We start from the raw sequence: 9079 nt of genomic DNA, 5'->3' as shown, positions 1-9079 counted from the left end.
AGGGCGCATGCGCGCTGCGGTTTTTACGGCGCTCGCCGCTGTTGCCTGGCAACCAAAACGCGACATGGCGCCTCGGCAACCGCGCATGCGCGGCGGCGCGGTTGACGGCGCTCCTGCTGTTGCCTGGCAACCAAAACGCGGCCCTGGCCGTCGGGAGCCGCGCATGCGCGGTGGCGCCTTTTGCCGCCCTCCTGCTGTTGCCTAGCAACCGAAACGCGGTACAGCAGCGCGGAGCCGCGCACGCGCGGTGGCGGCGCGTTTCGCCAGCGCTCTCTTCCGCCACCTGTTGAACAGACTTCGGTACTGCAGCTGGGGTGCCGCCCATGCGCGCTGGCGCGTTGTGCCAAGCGCTCGCCGCTGCCACCCCGCGACCAATGTTCGGTACTGCAGCTCGGAGGCTGCGAGTGCGCGGGGCTGCCGCGGTCCTGCACGTGCCGTCCGACGGTAACGGTAATGCGGCCCCGGCGGGAGGTGCCGCCGCGCTCGTTGCTTCCTCCCGGTAAGGAAACGCCGCCGGCAAGGAAAGCTCGCACGGGCTGTCTCTGCCCGGCCTCCCTCTCCTCGCGGCGCGGGAGCACAAAGGGACAGGCGGGCCGCTTACCGGCTGCGGGCAGGAGCTGCTGCGGCTGAAGCTGGAGAGGCCAGAGAAAGGTAGAGAAGAAGAAATGGAAGGCTGGCCGGCCGGCAGCTGCCTCCCGCTGCAGGCAAGAGAGAGCCTGCCTCTCCGCGTGTGGAAGGATCCCTCTTCGTAGTCCGCAGCAGGTCAGACCGCCGAGGTGCACCGCAGGGTCCGGATGCGGCACCGACGGTGCGGTACGGCCACGTAGTGTGCGAGCGAGCGAGGCTCCGTGCCTAGGAGGCCTCGTCTCGCAAGACCTATGAGACGCGTGTTCTCCTAGGGGGAGGACGGCCGCGCCGCCGGAGTTACAGAAGAGGAGGGGAGCGGGAGAGGAGCAGAAAGAAGCGTCTCAACTGGCAAATTCTCCTGGCAGTGCCAAGAGCTGTGGTGAGCCCCGGGCCCTCGGGGCCCTGTCTCCCCTCTTCCGCGTTCTGGTCCCTCCCTGCCCCTTCCCCTGGTCCCCTCTCTTTCCCACACCGCTGCCTTTTTTTTTTTTTTTTTTTTCCTTTCCTCCCTTGTACCCCTGATACTGAAAAGCCAGTCGAAGAAACTCCCTAAGACTCGTTTTGGAGTTTTAGAAAGCAGGCATTCTTCATTGCAGCGCTGGCTGCACGGGGGATAGTTCCACCTAGCGTGCATGCCACAGCTTTAGCACAAACAGGTTATACAGAATAACTAATTGCATGTTAATCAGATTAGTATACATATACATAAAAACGACGGCAACCGATTATCATAGTACTGCCTACGTCCGATCACGTGCAATGAAGGATCCATTTGAGACGAAGGGCTGCTTTTGCAACCACCGACCCATCTGAAGTTCTTGCTGGCTGTCCTCGAAGTCTTTATTCTTGTCCTTGTTCTTTGATCTTGAAGCTTAACGCAGGTTCAATCACACGTGGTCAGTTTCAGCATTGTTCTCATCCAGCGTACAGGAACATCTAGTCATAAGAGCAAAGAACTGCAAAACTTAGGAGTACCTACCTCTGCTAGTCGATTGCTTGGCTATACTTTTGTCTATTGTTTCAATCGTAGTGTTAGTGTAAGATTTCTAATAATTATTTACCAAATCTCACTTTTGCAGTCACCTAGCAGCAAACCAGTTTCCACAGCTGGTACAAAATATTAAAACCATCCCAATATTTAGACGTGCCATACAGAATGTATGGAAATAGGCTATCAGAGGTGTCCGAGGGGCAGAGGGAGCGCCGGGGGGCGCCCCGAGCCCCAGAGCAGACTCGCTGGCAGGACTCGATAGGCACGCGACTGACTGAATAAACGCTGGCCGCCCGTCCCCTTTGCCCTCCGGGCTGCGTTTGCGCTCCCTTTGCACGAGTGGAGGGGCCGTGAGGGAGCCCAGGGGAGGAGGAGGTGAGGCGCTGGGGGGGGTCGGGCCGTGTCCCCCCTGTTCCTGCTGGGCTCCAGCTGTTGCAAATATTCCGGTAAAGAAATCAAAATTTAATCACATAGAAGAGTTAGGTTTGATTAAGAAGTAAAATTGTGAAGCATAACGTATAGGATCGTTAAGTTTGAAACGTAGCCATAGAAACTTTAGGAGGAGCTGTGTTACGCGTGACTCTAGGAACCTTAATATTGTTAAAGTTTGAAAGAGCTAACCCTAGAAACCTCACCAGGAAGTTACTGGTTCTCCTACCTTCTGTTTCAGGAAACTAAGGAAACCGTCGGGGACGCCAGTTTGCTGCTTGGAAACCCCCTTACCCTTCCCATCTCCATTTGAGGATCGAAGATGCCAGTCAGCAGAGCTAAGTGTAACTGACCAATGATTGTTTTTAAATAAGAATATTGATAAGGTTATATAATCAAAGGACCGATCATTATAAAGGTTAAATTTAAGAACGAGCATAGTATGCATTTTTACGGAAGGAGCTTAGGTAACAATGACCTGACAGGAAAAGTCTGTAAAAACTGATGGATTTTGATACTAAGCGGGACACGCCTTTGGAGGAGCGATCCCCCGTGTCCCCAGCGCTGCGATAAACAAAGTGCCCGCTGCTTAACTTCAGGTTGGTGTTAAGGAGTTTTATTCCGGATTTCGGGAACGGTTTTGGCGACCCAGATGGGACCTTGCGAGTGAGACTGGACGAGATCGAGTGTCGATCGAACTCCGGCCGGCACCGAGGTATTCTCGGGGAGAACCGTCACCCTCGACTCGCAAAGCTCCTCGCAGCGTTCCCTGGAAAAAAAGGTAAGGCGCCGCTGCTTTGGAATTTGTTTGGAAAGCCTGCCCGTGAGGCGCGGCGAAAGCTTCGCAGGGTTGGGGCTTGGAGGGTACCCGTCTGCAGTGGAAGCCTAGGCGTCTGCCCGTAAGTCATAAGCGAAAGCTATTGCTGGGTTGGACTTTGTGTATTATTTGGGACAACTGTCATTTGCATTTGTTTGGTATTTGGTATTTGAATGTACAGAAGTATAAAGGCATCAGCAAAATTGTTTAAGAATAAGAGTGCAGGAAATGGAACCGCTGATGAAAAGTTACCAAAACCATCACCGTTGGGACGTTTATTGGCACATTGGGGTGAATTGCAGGAAAAATGGTAAACAAACAGAACTTTGAGTTACAATACTATATTGCAATTACTGTTGTTTTGTAGGAGAGAGAGAGTAAATGGAATAAAGTGCCATAGGTAGATTTGTTCTTTTTAAGTGAACGTATCTGACGGGGACCGGAGGGGAGTCTCCCAGCAGAACCTCTGGTTACAGCTAAACCGGGAGAACAGAAAATGGAATTTGAATTGACACTAGAGTCACCTTTTCAGTTTTAAATACCTTAGAGGGAGAGTTAAGTTTTGAAGAAATTGGTGGTGTCGGTGCAACAAGTGAACGAGAAACTAGACCCTTCTTTAAATCTTTAACAATGAAATTAGGAAAGCAATGGGTCACTCAGCAGTTTTTGTATGTGCCAGATTCTCCTAAAACCCTGTTAAGGAGAGATCTATTTGAGAACTTAGAGGCAGAAGTTAAATTAAAAAATGGAGAGATTAAAACTTCAATTCCAGAAACTAAACGTATCGAAGCAGTGGCTTTGTTGTTAACAGGATGGTTACCGAAAGCAGAAGATTATACCAGTCAAAGTCTAATGCTGTAATTCCAATCGTCTGGACTGGGAAGTTCCTGGTAAATCCAAAAAGCAGAACCTGTGAGAGTTGATTTAAAGCCAGGATGGAATCCGGTAAGAATGAAACAATACCCCCTAAGACCGGAAAGTCGGAAAGGGTTAGCAATGGTAATACAAACATTTTTAAGATACAAATTGTTAATAGAATGCGAATCCAGATATAACACCCCGATCTTGCCTGTTAAAAGGCTAATGAAAAAGATGATAGATTAGTTCAAGACCTCCTCAGAGCAATAAATCAAATAGTACAAGATATTCATCCGGTAGTAGCAAATCCTTATACTTTATTAGCAACCCTAACGGAGAAACAAGAATGGTTCACAGTGTTAGACCGAAAAGATGCCTTTTTCCGTATTCCCTTGGATCCCAGTAGTCAAGAGGTTTTTGCTTTGGAATGGGAAAATCCTGAGACTGGGAGAAAAACACAATATACGCGGACAGTCTTGCCTCAAAGCTTTAAGAATAGTCTTACCATTTTTGGAAATCAATTGGCACGAGAATTAGAGATTTGGAAGAAAGAAAATAATCAAGAAATCTTGCTGAAATATATGGATGATCTGTTAATTGTAGCTGAGACGGAAGAACAATGCACAAAGCTAACTATCAACTTTTTGAACTTTTGGGGAATCGGTGGATATCGAGCGTCAAAAGAAAAAAACCCAAATAACCCAGAAAGAAGAAACTTATTTAAATGAGTTTTAAAATCCTAAAAGGACAGAGACAATTGGGAACTGGGAGAAAAGAGGCAATTTGTCGTCTCCCCGAACCTAAGACGAAAAAAATTAATGACGAGCGTTGCCGGGAATGGTCGAGTGGTGTCACCTGTAGATTATAAATTGTGGCTTGCTGGCCCGACCTTTATAGGAGCAGCTCAAAACCTCAAACGATGGATTGGACCGATGCCGAGAAAGCTACTTTCCAAGAACTGAAACAGGCTGTAAGAGGGGTGCCAGCCCTAGGCCTGCCAGATCTCACAAAGAAGACACTTGAACTTTTTGCTCGTGAAAGAAGAGGTATAGCTCTGGGTATCCTGGCCCAATACGTAGGGCCAAGTGGGCGAGCTGTGGCCTACTTCTCGAAGCGATTAGGTAATGTGAGTCTGGGATGCTCTGGTCGTCCGAGAGCCGTCGCTGCAACTGTGCTACTGATCCAGGAAGCTCGTAAGTTCACCTGAGGACAAAGGATTAGAGGACAAAGGATTACTGTACGTTTCCCATATGATAACTGTTGTGCTAAAACAGAGAGGGGGGCATTGGGTATCCCCTAGCAGGATGCTGAAATACCAAGTGGTGTGGCTGGAACAAGATGATGTTTACCTAAACGCTACTACCACCGTTAACCCTGTTGCGTTTTCAACAACCGATCAAGTTAAAGGAGGAGAACTGGAACGTGACTGCGTGCAGACAATCGAAAGAGTTTACTCCAGCTGACTGGATCTCTGAGATGTGCCGCTAGAAGAAACAGATTGGGAACTGTATGCCGACGGAAGCGGTTCCATCTGTGAAGGAAAACGTTTATCAAGATAGACAATAACTACTGAGGAGGTAATTGCGTTGCCAGCTTTGCCTTCGACGATATCTGCCCAAAAGGCTGAATTGATAGCTCTCATTCGAGCTCTGGAACTAAGTCAAGGAAAGCGAGTCAACACTTGGACAGACTCAAAGTATGCTTTTGGAGTAGTACGCGCACACGGAGCGATACGGAGAGAAAGAGGACCGTTATCTGCACAAGGAACCACCATTCAGCACGCAGAACAAATACTGGAATTGTTAGAAACCATTCAAAAACCAACAGAAGTCACGATAATGCACTGTTAAAGCACATCAGTTAGGTAAGACCGGTCCGAACGCAGGTAACCGACTGGCCGATAAAGCTGCTAAAGAGGCTGCGGAAAAAGGCATCCTAGCACTAGTTCCAGAGAAAAGTATAAAATTGCCTAAAGAAACTCCAAATTATAACGAAAAAGATGAAGAATTAATTATTAGACTGCAGGCTAACAAAATGAAACAGGATAGGCTGTAACACCGACAGGTCAAATAATAGTCCCACCCACAATAATAAGAGAAATTGCCCGAGCTGAAGATCACAAAGTATATCGGGGAACAGAAAGTGAAATACGACAAAGATTGTTTAAACAATTAGAGGCGGATGTGAAATTTATATATAAAAATATCCCCGAATCAGTAATAAGATCATCTTTGGGATTATGAAATAAGGAAATTTTTTAGGAGAATATTAGCAAATTGACTTTATAGAATTGCCTTGAAAAGAAGGATCTATCCTAGTTTTAGTTGATATCTTTACTGGGTGGCCCGAGGCTTTCCCTTGTCGCACCAAAAAAGCAAGGGAAGTACTCAAAGTCTTGCTCAAAGAGATAATACCAAAATGTGGGGTGCCTGTAAGAATGTCATCTGACAATGGCCCTCATTTTATAGCAAAGATTATGAGACAAGCTGAGCAAAGTATTATCTATAGATTGAGACTATCACACCCCATACAGACCACAAGCGGGGGGGGGGGGGGGAGAGAGGGGGGGGGGGGGAGAGAGAGAGAGAGAGAATGAACTATACCCTTAAGCAACAGTCGAGTAAAATTTGTCAGGAAACCTCACTCCTCACGTGGGTTAAAGCATTACCCATGGCTCTATTAAGAATCAGAGTATAGCCAGAAGAGAAAGAAAATTTAAGTCATTATGAAATGTTTTATGAAAGACCATATCGAGAGTCCTATGTTCTGAGTATCTTGAGTGCCTTTGGAGATAGGTTTTTAAAAGGTGTTATGATTTCTTTAAGCAATTCTTTTCAAGAACTTTGTCAGTATGTCTCCACAGCTGGACCCTTAGAATTGGACGTAGCAGCGCATCCCTTGCGACCAGGAGATTGAATGTGTGTAAAATCACTGAGAAGTGGAAAGGACCGTATCGAGTCATTTTAACAGCCCTTATAGCAGTAAAGGTCTGGGAGAAGAACCCTGGCTTCAATATTCAAGAATAAAGAAAGCACCAACAAGAAATTGGAAGTCTAAAGAAACTGGCCCTTTAAAACTGAAAATCTATAAGTAAGTTTCACATTATCTATTTGGGAAAACAGCTGTGTAAAGTTTATAATACTGGGGTTGCTATTAGGAATATTGTCGAGGGCAATAATCTTTTTGTGTGTTTAGAGGGCGTATGTATTTTTTTTGAGGGGTTCCAAACATGAGATAAACAAAATGAAACTATTATTGTTTGAGCTATTAATCTTGATACTAACCGTTTTTGTAATTTGGATTTAAAAAAAAATAAATCTAGTTTTGTAACTGATTCAAAGTTTTGTAAAGACACAAAATTGAACCTCAGTAACAGCCTGCCTTCCGATTCCAAAGTCAGATGAAAATCTAGTTCCGTGGAGAATACTGACATTGAATTTAACCAAAACTTGAGAAAAGATGCAGAACAATGAGAATCATTTTAGCAAATTAAATGGGATGGATTTAAAAGGCAATTATTTTTTTTAAATTTGAAAGAAGGAATTAGAGCGTTGTGAATTATAACATTACCAAACCATCCACCTCATGGACAAAAGAATTAATTTACTCGCCCTTCGGGAGAAACTTGTACAGGCAGCCCTTGGGGCTGTCAGTTGCCAAAACCGTAGCGACAAGTGCAGGAAGGAACTTGGGATCATATTTAAAATATAAAACGATGTTTAGAATTTCCTGGAGTTCCAGGATCCTTGTTAGAGCCACCCAGAGTCGGGACCGTCTATGGAAATTTAGACTGGTTTAGACAACCAGAGAAAAATCACACATCCTAAACAGAGCTGAATGAAGGTTTATACTTGCAGCTCCTCTGACCCCAAACTCCAACGACTTTCTCTAGTAGCTAAAGCTCTCAGATGGGGATGTGTTTGTAGAAAGTATAATAATATTTTACATGATCTTTGGTCGCCTCTTAATAACGGAAAACATTTAGCTTGGAGTTGACTGTATTAAAGGACAGGTGAAAAGTTCAGGGTTAACTGTTTGGGTGACTAGTGATGATATATGATCCACTCACCTTTTCATGAAGGAGAAAGGCAAATCGTGGACTTCAGCCTTAATAACTCTCTCCTCTCTCTGGAAGAAATCTCCCTTGTGGCCTCGCTGGTGGACCCGGGTAAATGGAAAAGATGATACCTGGCAATCGCCAAGTCTTAGAACTAAAATAAGATGGGTATTCAAATCTGTATTTTGACCCCAGTTAACACCCCTTCCAAATGAGATGACTCTTGCCACCTTTCATTCAATCGAGGAAGTGCCTGCTGCTTAACTTCCCATGGGTGTTGAGAAGTTTTGTTCCGGGTTTCGGTCCCCCAGCTGCGGGCCGGGGCTGGAGGAGCCGCAGGTGCGGGCAGTGAGGCTGCTGGGGCCGTCCCCTCCCTGGAAAGGGGGGGCTGCCGGGGGAGGGGCCGGGGCGGGGCCGGTGGGAGCCGAGGCAGGAGCGGAGCGGAGCGGTGGCCGGGCTGCGGCTGCCCCGCGGGAGAAGGTGAGCGGGGCCGGGCGCCCCTCGGACGGCGAACGTCGGAGGCGGGGGTGGCCCGGGGGAGGTGGGGGCCGCCGGTGCAGAGGCCGGGGGGGAGCCCTGGGGGCTCACAGGGGGCTGGGACCACGTGCGCGCGCGGGGGGGGGGTGGGCTCACAGGGCGGCTGGGAGCAAGTGCGCGCGGGGGGGGGCTCACAGGGGGGCTGGGAGCAAGTGCGCGCGAGGGGGGGGGGGGGGGCGCAGGGCGGCTGGGACCACGTGCGCGCGCGGGGGGGGGTGCTCACCGGGCCCCGTGGCGGGGCTGCGCAGCCGGCCGGCGGGTTCCGGGGAAAGCCCCGAGGAGGACGGCGGGGTCTGTGTGGGACGCACGGAGCGGCGGCGGCGGCCGCTGCCCGGAGCCGGGCGGGGGGGTGCCGCGCCGCGCCGTGCCGGAGCCGGGCGGCGAAAGCGCGCCGGAGCTGCCCGGAGCGGCGCTGGGGGCTCGGCGGGAACTGCGGCTGCGCCGGCGTGGGGGTGGGCGGAAACGGAAGCGGCTTCCCCTCGGGGTCAGGCAGCAGGGCGGGCTGCCTCCCGGGGCATGCCGGGAGCTGTAGTTTTCGCGGACTCGGCGGCCGGGCGGCAGCGTGGCTCTCGGGCGCGGCGTAGTCCTTGCTGCCGCCGCGGCCCCCGGAGTCCGACCAGGTCAGACGCAGGAGCGTTGCCGGTTTCGTGTGGTTTTCCGCGGGCTTCCCGCTGCACCCGCTCCCCGACCAGCCGTGCGGACGCGCGACCCGGGCGCATGCGCCGTCCTGCGCGTGGGGCAGCCCGGCGTTCGCTCGTCGGCTCCG

General features: G+C 49.7%; 1 long non-coding RNA gene across 2 annotated transcripts; it reads right to left on the bottom strand.

Moving 5' to 3' along the window:
- Positions 1-917: 917 nt before the first annotated feature.
- LOC142034125 (uncharacterized) lies at positions 918-8768 on the bottom strand. Of its 2 annotated transcripts, none has more exons than XR_012651456.1 (3): positions 8537-8768; positions 7789-7930; positions 918-1560 (listed from the first exon to the last, which is right to left on the bottom strand). It is a non-coding gene; the product is annotated as an uncharacterized LOC142034125 (long non-coding RNA). The 2 variants fall into 2 exon arrangements; XR_012651457.1 differs by lacking the exon at positions 918-1560 and adding an exon at positions 2653-2813.
- Positions 8769-9079: the final 311 nt, after the last annotated feature.

Source organism: Buteo buteo, chromosome 9, assembly GCF_964188355.1.
Source record: "Buteo buteo chromosome 9, bButBut1.hap1.1, whole genome shotgun sequence".
NCBI lineage: Eukaryota > Metazoa > Chordata > Aves > Accipitriformes > Accipitridae > Buteo > Buteo buteo.
The sequence above is the reverse complement of the archived record's forward strand: the minus strand, read 5'-3'. Positions and strand labels throughout refer to the sequence as shown.